Source organism: Notamacropus eugenii, chromosome 3, assembly GCF_028372415.1.
Source record: "Notamacropus eugenii isolate mMacEug1 chromosome 3, mMacEug1.pri_v2, whole genome shotgun sequence".
Taxonomy (NCBI): domain Eukaryota; kingdom Metazoa; phylum Chordata; class Mammalia; order Diprotodontia; family Macropodidae; genus Notamacropus; species Notamacropus eugenii.
This window is the reverse complement of record NC_092874.1, coordinates 365,185,124-365,196,207: the sequence shown is the minus strand read 5'-3', so window position 1 is coordinate 365,196,207 and position 11,084 is coordinate 365,185,124. Positions and strand designations below refer to the sequence as shown.

General features: G+C 35.5%; 1 non-coding gene across 1 annotated transcript; it reads left to right on the top strand.

Annotated features, from left to right (window-relative positions):
- Positions 1-6,356: 6,356 nt before the first annotated feature.
- LOC140497896 (U6 spliceosomal RNA) lies at positions 6,357-6,463 on the top strand. The gene has a single exon (XR_011964904.1). It is a non-coding gene; the product is annotated as a U6 spliceosomal RNA (small nuclear RNA).
- Positions 6,464-11,084: the final 4,621 nt, after the last annotated feature.

Genomic DNA, 11,084 nt, shown 5'->3' with positions numbered 1-11,084 from the left:
GCATTGAGAACCCTTTGAGCTGATTCAGCTGAGTAAATCTCCCACTCACTAGCCAAGCAACTGAGTCATCCTCAACCCCAACCCTGCCTCTATCTTCCCCACCTTTTCATCATTTCTCTTCTTTCGCCTCTTTCTCCTTATTTCTGCTGTGTACTATAATGATGAGGAAGTGATGACAGCAGCCTGAGTTCTTGGTCTCCTGAGCATCCAGAAATGTCTCATTACCTTTTAAATATAGACTAAGTTCTAAAGCCATTGAGACTCTTTCGTCACTGCTGGTGATCAATATCTGTGCCTGTGTGAGGGGAAGGATGGAGTTGTCAAGACTGTTAAAGAGAGTCTCTTCAGATTCTTGAGTCCCTGAAGACTTCTTCAGGTTTTAGACTTGGAAGTTCCTTCAGGTTCTTTTAGCTTCTGTCTTTGAAGAAGAAGAGGAATGAACACAACACTACGTGAGCTTGCTAAACTAGAGACTTTGGGAATTTTCCCACTGAGTGAAATCTGGAATTCTTTTCCAATTCAGTTGATTTATCTCAATCCCAATGGGAAAACTCTTTCACTGTGTATTGTCTGGCATGGGTCATCTTGTGTATACCTTGTCAGATTTGTTTTTCTTTCATTTTGATAAATGGACTTATTCCCTATTTGCTATGTGTACTCACTGTGGAATTAGTTTTTGGTGAAAAAGGAGTTGAGCGTTGACTGTAAAGTTTGAGTTCCCCCAAAAAAAATTTAGCTTGAATCTAAAAAGTGAATCTTCTAGATTAATAATATTTAATGGAGTAGATAGATTTGATTTATCTTGCAACTCCTCTCTCTGAGGAGAACAGAGTAGGTAAGTCTCTGCCCCAACCTACTGCTTCCCGTTCCTAGCAAGAAATAAAGTCTGTTTTGCAAAAGGATAAGAGAAGAGACTAGAGATGTCTGTTATGCCTCCCTTCAAAACACAAAATGACACCTCCATGTTGCATGAGAGGGGCAGCTTTCACTACATAAGGAAAAATTTGCCTAACTAACCTGCTTATGAGAAAAGGCCAAAATATTGCTCCTACTGAAACATGACTTTACATGGTCACCTTTAATGTTTTTTTTAAATACTGTGGAAGTTTTAAAATTATGACTAAGGAAAAAAAACCACAGAATTCAAGAAACACTACTAATAAGCAGATAGATGATATTTAGCTTGAAAATACCTCCCAGGTGGAATTGTATTTACATCTTAGTTGACTATTTGTACAGAGGCACTGCATTCCTTTTTCAAAACTCTCTTTTCCTACTGCTTATATAGGTGGTTAATGACTTCCTAGATGGTAGATAGATGTTTATAAATATGCAATATATGCATAATACCAGGAGTGAGCAGAAGTCTCATTCTTAACAGTGAGTGTTTTAGATAGCCACAGAGAATAAATTAAACTTGAGATTGATCTTTAATTAGATGGATGTTATTACTTGCCAAGCCTAGAGGCCTGTATTGGGCTACCCGAGTCTTCCTTACCTCACCTCCCGAGGTCTTCGGCTGGCCACGCCGGATGCACGTATGAGAGAAAGGACGTTCCAGAGTCAAACAGGGGTTGAGCTTTATTACAGGGTTTCGGTTACAAGTGCAGGGGCGTCTTCTTTCTTAGGACGAAGAGGGGGAGATTTCCTAAGGAGGCTAAGCTTAAGGGATTGGAAGTAGAAGTACAAGCGGGGAGAGAGGGGGAGGGGAGAGAGGAAAGAAAAGAAGCAGAGCCCTACTTTTCTCTTTGGCTCCACACGTGCTAAGAGAGCTTTTAGGCTTCCTCAATCCTACTTAATCTTCAGCCACACAGTTTGCATCTCAATACCATACTGTTAGGTAACTAGGTGTGCTCCAATCCGGGACGACCTCGAGGGCAGGGAGACTCCACCCATCAGGTATCTCCGGGGGAGAGGCGGAAATACCCGAGCTAGCCGAGCTAGCTCGGTCTGACCTTCTCGAACCCCCGCTGTTCATGGAGGGCCTCGTAAGACTCTAAGATTTAGAAGTCCCACTTTTACCCGCCCGAGACTGTCCACACGGATTTGAGCTTCCAGTCCCAACAATTACTTACTCTGACACATAATATAAAATGCATTCCCATTTGAAAATATTTTAGTTCCTATCAAATAGTCTAGAAATCATGCAGTGTTTCTTTCACAATGAACCTTTAGATGTTTTTTTTCTAAATAATATTTTACTGCTTTTGAGTAACTTTTACACTTTAAAACTAGTCATAAAAATATTGTTCCAAATAATTATTACTTTATTACTGCTAAAGAAGTACTTTGACAGAAAGACTCTATATTCATATGTGAGCATAAGAGCATGCAAATACATGAGTACAGTTTTTAAGCAAGAAGTATAGAGAGTATAGTGCTAGTCTCAGAGCCAAAAGACCTGGTTCATATATTGCTTCATGTATGTACTGGTCATGTGACCCTAGACAGTCACAATCTTCTTGACCCTTGATTGGTTCATCCATAAAGTGATATTAACACCTCATTTTCAGGTTTGGTGTAAGGATCACATATATGTAAAGCACTTTGGAAATCTTAAAGTGCCATACATATTTCAGCGACTGTTACTATACTCATCATCATCTTCATTAAAGAACAGAATAGTCTTGGGGAATTACCAGTTTTTCCTTGGTGCACATGTAGCCCACAGCTCTTGAGTGCTGGCTGAACTAGATTAAAATGTCATTTGAAAATATTTAATTCATTTTCTAGAAAATTAAGAAAACAAAGATATAACTCTCAATGTATGGCCCACAGAGATCTTTATGCTTGCTGTCCTTCTTCTTTGAAGGGGACCAAAATGATATCATCATTGCAAAGTGAAATTTCAGTGTGTCTGACTGTGGCTGATCAGACCTATATGAGCTTGGAATGCTCTACCAGAAGTTGAGCACAAATAGTCCGTGTATTTGGGGTGGATATTCCAAATTTGTGCATCCTGTGTTTACTTTGTGCTGTCTCAATTCTGTTTTGCTCAAAAAGCACAACGCCTTTTCTTATGTGGACACGCCATGCTGAGCGGTCCTGTGCCAGTATCTCCCATGTGGCACAGTCAAATCCAAAATTCTTGAGAGAGATCTTGAGAGTGTCCTTTTATCATTTCTTCTGGACACTATGTGATAGTCTGCCCCATGCAAGTTCTCCATAAAATAGTCTTTTTGGCAAGTTTACATTTTACATTGGAACAACAAGGCCAGTCCATTGGAGTTGCCCTCTTTGAAGCATAGTTTGAATACTTGGCAGTTCAGCTTGAGCAAGGACTTCAGTGTCTGGTACCTTATCCTGCCAGGTGATCCTCAGAATCTTCCTAAGACAGTTCAAATAGAAACGATTCAGTTTCCTGGAATGGCGCTGGTAGACTGTCCATGTTTCACAAGCATATAACAATGAGGTCAGCACAACGACTCTGTAGACCTTCAGTTTGGTAGTCAGTCTAATACCTCTTCTCTCCCTAACCTTTCTTCGGAGCCTCCCAAACACTGAGCTAACTCTGGCAACGTATGCATCAACCTCATTGTCAATGTGCACATCCCTGGAAAGTACACTACCAAGGTAAGTGTACTTATCCACAATATTCAAAACTTCTCCATTTATTGTAACCAATAGTTCCACGTATGGATGGTGTGGTGGTGGCTGATGGAGCACCTGTGTTTTTTTGGTGTTAATTATTAGGCCAAAATTAGCATGTGGCCCACAGGGATTCTTATATGTGATTTATTAACCCCCTTTACTATTTGAGATTGACATCATTGACCTAAGAATAGTAAAAATAGAGATGATCTCAAAAATATTCTCTTTAAATAGAGAAGTAAAGGAAGTAGTCATTTTAATTTATTAGTTGACTGATTTATATTAGAGTTTATCTCTATTATTAATGCCTAAAGGGAATTAGATTCAATTATTGTACTTAGTATTATGTGGAAGTTATTTTCCATTTCAGTTAGGGTGTCTTTCACACACATTTATGGCCCCATGTTTGATATCATCATTTAGGACCAATCATTTGTAATCCAATCAGAACCAGGACTGTACAGACCTCTAAGACAGATGGATATACTCAATAAAAATCTGATGTTCACAAATTATCTTGAACAGTAAAAATGGTGGGATTATGGGTTGGTAGATCATAAGAACTTAATAGAAATACTTAGAAATCTAATGTTTTTCATTTTATTAATCAAAACAGTGACCACTTCAAAGCCCAACTAGTAAAAGAAATAAGTAGTCCAGTCACAACCTGATGTATTCGAAAATACTTGAATGATTTGTCATTTTCTTCTCCGTCTCATTTTACAGATGAGAAAATGTAAGCAAACAGGATTAAGTGACTTTCCCAGGTACATGTAGCTACTAAGTATCTGAGGTCAGATTTAAACTCTTATGTTGATTCCAGGCCAGGCACTATTATCCATTGTTCAGCTGCCCTATTCCTCAGTAATGATTATAATGTTGCATAACTTCATTCTTGTGAGACTATTTTGAAATATTAAGATAAATGAGACAAACATAGTTTGGTAGGCTAAATCTTAAAAGCAGTTTTCTTCATCCTCTACATCATATCTACATAAAGCATGGGTATGATTGATCATTTGATCAATCAACCTTTCCTGAAGTTAGAGGGGAAATTATCTTTCCTATGAGAGCTTCATAATACCATTCATTTAAAAAATTAATTTGACTATTGGCAAGCTTCGTAGATACAAAGAAATGGGAAAAAAACAACCTTCCTCTCTAGTTAAAAAGAAAAAACATAGATGCAGGAAAATTTGGAAAAAAATGCATGACATTATATTATGTGAAAAATAAATACTACAGCTAGTAAATGCCATGGGAGTTTAGAGGAGGATAAATCAGGGCTATTTTGATCTGTAAGACTTTTCATAAAATGAAAAAGAGAATTGACCAAATTTTGTCTGTCATTTCCTCCATTTCATACCAAATGTGTCTCTAAATGAGTGATATGTTTTTTGTTGTGCCTGTTTTTAGTGTGGATGGGGAGTTAACTTGGTTACCAAAAAAGAAAAGAGAGGAAAAACTCCAGGTATAAGATGAATTCATTGCAATAATACATAATTACAATGAACTACAACCTCAGGAGCCCTAGAGACACCCAAGAGGGTGATATTAGTCATAGGTCTAGAGCAGACCTAAAATAATACAGTTCATTTGCCATCATCTTATAGATCAGGAAACTGAAACCCAATGAAATTAAGTGACTTTTGTCGAGGTTATACAGGTCATTTCAGATCAAAATTTTATCCAGATCCTCTAATTTTTAGTCAGTGTTCTTTCTATGAAACTATCAGATCAGCATTTTAGACTGACTGTCTAAAGAGCATCCTCTGGTGTCAGATCAGCTAATAGGAATGCAGCACAAAGATGTCTCCCCATATTTTCTCTTTTTATAACTAAGAGTCCCTATAACTGACATTTGCTAAGGACACTACCTCAGTTTCTTGGTTTTAAATGAATAGCAATTGAGCATGGTATTGTATGTTACCTTTGTTCCCAGATATACACGTTAGGATTTTGAAACCTGTAATTGGTTGAGGATATGAAAAGAAGTAGAAAAACAAGAGAGGGATGAAATCTTAATCTATGATTATGTATATTTATTATATCTATTCTTGTGACCTTGACTGTATTTGTGAAACATTTATCTATTCATTTCCTATTGCTCCACAGTGACATGTATAATCCTAGAATGGCTGAAGTTTTAAGGAAGGCTCAGTGAATAGAATGTTAGCAAAAAGCACAAGGGTGCCATTAAGTTTGTTCATGTCTTAAATTTCTGACAACTCAATTCTCCAGAGCTAGTCTACAAATTCTAAAGCACGCTCAGTACAATACATCGGTGATATTCACTCAGGGTTCTCCCTCAAACCCCATTCCGCCAATACTTTGCATATCAGAGTATCTTGAATTTATAAGATGGACCATAGCAGACAGCTGCTGGCTCTGTAATAGGCCTTAACACACAGGGGAGAAGTCAATGTGGGCTGAAGTAGTTTAGGAAACATTCATAAGAGAGTCAGGAATTGAGCTGCGTGTTATAATGTGATAAGGATTCATGAAGTAAAGAGGAAAGATATTCTAAGCAGAGAGAACAATCCAAAATTAAAAATAGAGCTAAGAATAATTGAGATATACTAGGTGAACTAACACATATTCAAAAGTAGCAGTAAACAGCTTTAGAAAGGTAGATCAAGGCTAGCTTGTGGGCAGTCTTGAACAGCAACCTAATGACACTAGGCTTTAACTTATAAGTAATAAAGAATCACTGAAGGCTATTAAGTAGGGGATTGAGCTCATAAAATTCATGTTTAAGAAGACTAGTGCTTGTTTTGATATCACATGTACTAAAACTGGCACAATACAGAGAAAATTAACATGACTTCTGTGCAAGACTACCACACAAATTCATGCAATTTTCCATATTTTGGAAAGATAAAATGGATAATTTTGATACCATTAAATTTAAAAAAAGTTTTGCACAGACAAAATTAAATTTAAAAGGAAACTGGAGGAAAATTATAGCAAATTTCTCTTATGAAAGTTCCATTTCTCAAATATATAAGGAAATGAGTTAAATTTATAAAAAATAAAGAATGCATTCTTCAATTGGTAAGTTGTTGAAGGACATGAGCAGACAATTTGCAGAAAAAAAAGAAATCATACCTGTTTATATTCGTGTGAAAAATACTTTAAATCACCAGTAATTAGAGAAATGCACATTCAAACAACTGTAAGGTACCACCACATATTTATCTGATTGGCTAACATGACAGAAAAGGAAAATGACAAATGCTGCAGGAGGTGTGGGAAAAAGTACACTAATGCACTGTTAGTGGAATTGTGAGCTGGTCCAACCTAAAGGAATTTGTGCCTACCATTTGAACCAGCAATAAAGCTATTAGATCTGTATCCCAAAGAGATCAAATAAAAAGGTACATGTACTGTATGTACAAAAATATTTATAGCAGCTTTTGTGCGTGTGTGTCTGTGTGTGTCTGTGTATGTGTTGGGAATGAGTTGGAAACTGAAGGGATGTCCATCAATTGGGAAATGGCTGAGAAAGTTCTGATATATGATTGTGCTATAATACTATGGTGCTATAAGAAATGATGGAAGAATTTAACTGAATTATATTGTATTGAAGTGTTTTGTTTCTATTTTACAAGATTTCTACATTAGCACCATGCTGTGAGACTTCTTCTGCAGCAAGCTAAAACAATTAAGCAAGATAAAAATGCTGTGACCTCTTCTGAAAGTTCATAGAGCATTCCACATCTGTAGTTCTCTCAATCTCTTTTTCTTTACATGTTTTTGTATTTGTTAATGTATTTTCTTAGACATTTTCACTGGTTGCAGTTCAAACCTAGAAATCTCTCCCGTCTTATATCTGACTCCTGGTTTCACTGGCTAACTTCAAGTCCTGTTAAAATCTTACCTTCCTCAAGAAGCCTTTCTGGATCCCCTCTAGTTCTAGTCCCTCCTTCCTTTACCTCCTATTTGTCGTATATGTAGTTTCTTGTATGTTGTCTCCCCATTAGACTTTGAGCTCCTCAAGAGTAAGAACTTGTTATCCTAAGTGCTTAACATAGTCTTACTGACTGACTTCAAAGGCACAGATGTTACAGAGAGTGTCATGTATGAAGAATATTAAGTAAAAAGAACTTGATCATAGATTAATGTGAAGGGGAGAGAAATACAAGAAGAGAAATGAAAGATGGGGATAGGTTGTGAAGGACTTTAACTGTCAAACAAAGGAGTTTGAATTAGGTCCTTGAGGTAACAGAAAGTAAATGAAATTTATTAGATGACAGGAGACATGCTAAAGCATGAACTTCAGGAAAATCACCTTGATTACTATGTGGAGAACCAAGTGGAATGGAGAGAGGCTTGAGGCTGAAGATCAATTATTAGGCCATTGGAATAATACGTATTTGTTATAAGAGATTTGTTTTTTATTTTCATTTTTCCTCAACAGATTATGGAGTATAAGAAAATACATGTCTATTAATAACTTTCAAAAAACATTTTAAAGGACAGAGGTTGAGGGACTACAAGTGTGGAATGCTCTATGCACTTTCAGAAAAGGTCACTACATTTTTGTTCTTGCTTAGTTGTTTTACTTTGCTGCAGAAGAAGTCTCACAGGGTGGTGCTAATCTGAAAATTTGGTAATATAGAAAGAAAAACACTAAAATACAATACAGTGTAAAATTCCAGGCATAAATTATAAGGTCCTAAAGTGAGATGATTGCTATGTCAGTGGTGAGAAAGGGAATGCATGACAGAAATGTTGGGACTTTGACAATTGGTTGGAACTATAGGAAAAGAGAATGCATCAAAATTAACACTGAGATTTAAAATCTGAGAAAATGGAAGAATGGTAGTGATCTGAAAAAAAGAAAAGGAAATTGAAAGAAAGAGAGGAGTTTTGGAAAAAGAAAATGAGATCTATTTTAGGTCAAGTTAAGTTGTTTCTGGGATATCCAGTTTAAACTACCAAAAAGGCATGTGGTAATGCAGGACTGGAGGTGAGAAGAAACTAGAGCTGCAGTTTGCATAAAGACAAGTAAACCCAGTGTAACTGATGAGGTCACCAAGAGAGAGAATGTACAACGAGAAGGGAAGAGATCCCAAGGCAAAGCTTATAGCACATTATGGTTTGTAAAGTACTTTTTGATGTAGATAGTGCAAGTATTATTATTCCCATTTAATAAAGGAAGCTGAACCTCAAGGAAATTAAGTAATCTGATTTTGCACTTATTGTTAGTAAGTAGAGAACATGTAGTTTAAACAGAGATTCTTCTGATGTTACAAATATTACTACCTCCTCACATTATAAAGAAGTAACAGCTAAATCAAATATGGGTCACAGGTTCTTTTTTAGACAGCTATGGAAAGAAGGAGACAGAGGCTATTTCATTATACGTACAAGGACAATAAAATATTACAGGATACTTGAATATCTTAATCTGCAGTATCCTTGCTAGGTAAGCAGACACTCATGATCATAACTGCAGTTTGCGTACTAACATCTGTTACACAGCTTTAATAATTAGAAGACTTCTGTGAAGATGAACATAAAAATCCTACAAAGTCAACATATACTTTGATGTTTGGTGATTTCAATGTGAAATTGGGCCAAAAGAAGAATAATGGAAAATATCCTGCAAAATTTGTTCACAATTAGGAAATGAAAGAGTCCAAATATTTGTATATTACTTAAATGCCTCAGTCCTATAATACCATGAAAAGAATATTTTTTAAACAAAATATTTTGGAAGTCACTGAACAGAAGTCAAACAACATCAGAGTAAATGAAAAACACTATATCTTTAAATGTAAAAAAAGGGTTAGCTAATGATTTGTATTGATTTGGGATCCTGATGGTAGACTCTCAACTAGGTGAAACCTTTGGGAATAGAAATTACAGTGAACCAACCTAATAATCTTGACAAAATGCTGGCTTAAGAAAGGATGAAAATCAATAAAAAAGGAACAGAAGAAAACAAAAATTTAATGATCCTAACCTTAAATGTTAATGTATTAAGCAATCTAATAATGAAACAGAAAATTGGAGTGAATAAGGAAACAAACTCAATAATTTGCTGCTTACAAAGAAATTTAAAAATATACATAAATAATGAAAGGAAAAGTTTTATTAAATTTTACTACGCGTAGACTGATTGTTTTAAATAGGAGTTGAAATCTTGTTTTTAGTCAAAGTACAGTTAAAAACTTTCAGTGGTAAAGAAATACAAGTGGTTTGGTTTGAAGAAAGGAAAAACTCAACAAAAAATAATGTTGTAGATATTACAACATATTAATTACATAGCTTTGATTACATAAAATTCAAAAGCTTTTGCACAAACAGAATCAGATTTGCTTGATTTTGAAAGAAGAGTAGATTTCTTTCCATTTGAAAACAAGAATGTTTGCATTAAATATTTCTGATCAAGATCTGATATCCAAAACCACTGTAAAGAGAGAATCAGCACAAAGGTGGAAAAGCAAGAGGCATTTCTAAATAGATAGCAACCAAAACATGGGAACACACATATTCAAAATAACATGAAAAACTATGTGAATTATTGTTTGTGTTATGGGAGTTTTTAAAAAATTTTACTTTAATTATTGGGATTCAGGGCCATTCCTCCTACATTGTTCAGCTATTATTAATCTCACCAGACTGTAACCTGTCCCAAGGCATATAAAATTTTACTAAGAACATTAAATATTCCTTAGATGAGAAGATAGAGGAAGATTCTTAACTATCCCTGACTCCTAAGTAACATATACATCCTTCTCCTCAATCAACCAATTGTGAAGCCTCTAAATATAGTTTAACCTGTAACCTGACTTGGTCAAACTATAGAGTTTATTTGATAATTTTTTTGTCTTTAATGTATGTATGATATAATGATTGTTGAATTTTGTTGACTTTTATGATATTGAAGGAAGTAGAGGATAATGCAGCTATCTTCTTTTTAACTTTTATGGCCTAAGAGAAATGTACAGGATTACAATATGCAAGTAATTATTTCTCTATCACTCGAAAGTAATTTTTCCTATAAGACACTTTGGCAGAATCTTCATAATTGTTCAGATTTTCTCTGAGGACTGCACTTATGCTTGTGCATAATAACAAGACCTAAGTTTTTATTTTATTTTATATTATCTGTTTTCAGTGTTCTACAATCACTTCCATATAGCTTAGATTTCCCCTCTCCCTTCTGCTCCTTCCCACCTACCTCCCTACTCCCTCCCTGAGACAACATATAATTTTATATAGGTTACACACATACATTCCTATTAAATACATTTTCACCCTAGTCATGTTGCATAGAAGAATTAAAGAATGGGAGAATCATAAACCAAAGTGAAATTAATACAAAAGAAAATGAACTGCTACATTCTGTGATTGAATGCCATAGTTCTTTCTCTGGATGTGGAAGGCATTTTGCCTTAAAAGACTATTGGGAATTTTTGAAGTCCTTGCATTGCAATGAAGTACTAAGTCTACCAGAAAAATTCCTCACACAGTATGGTTGA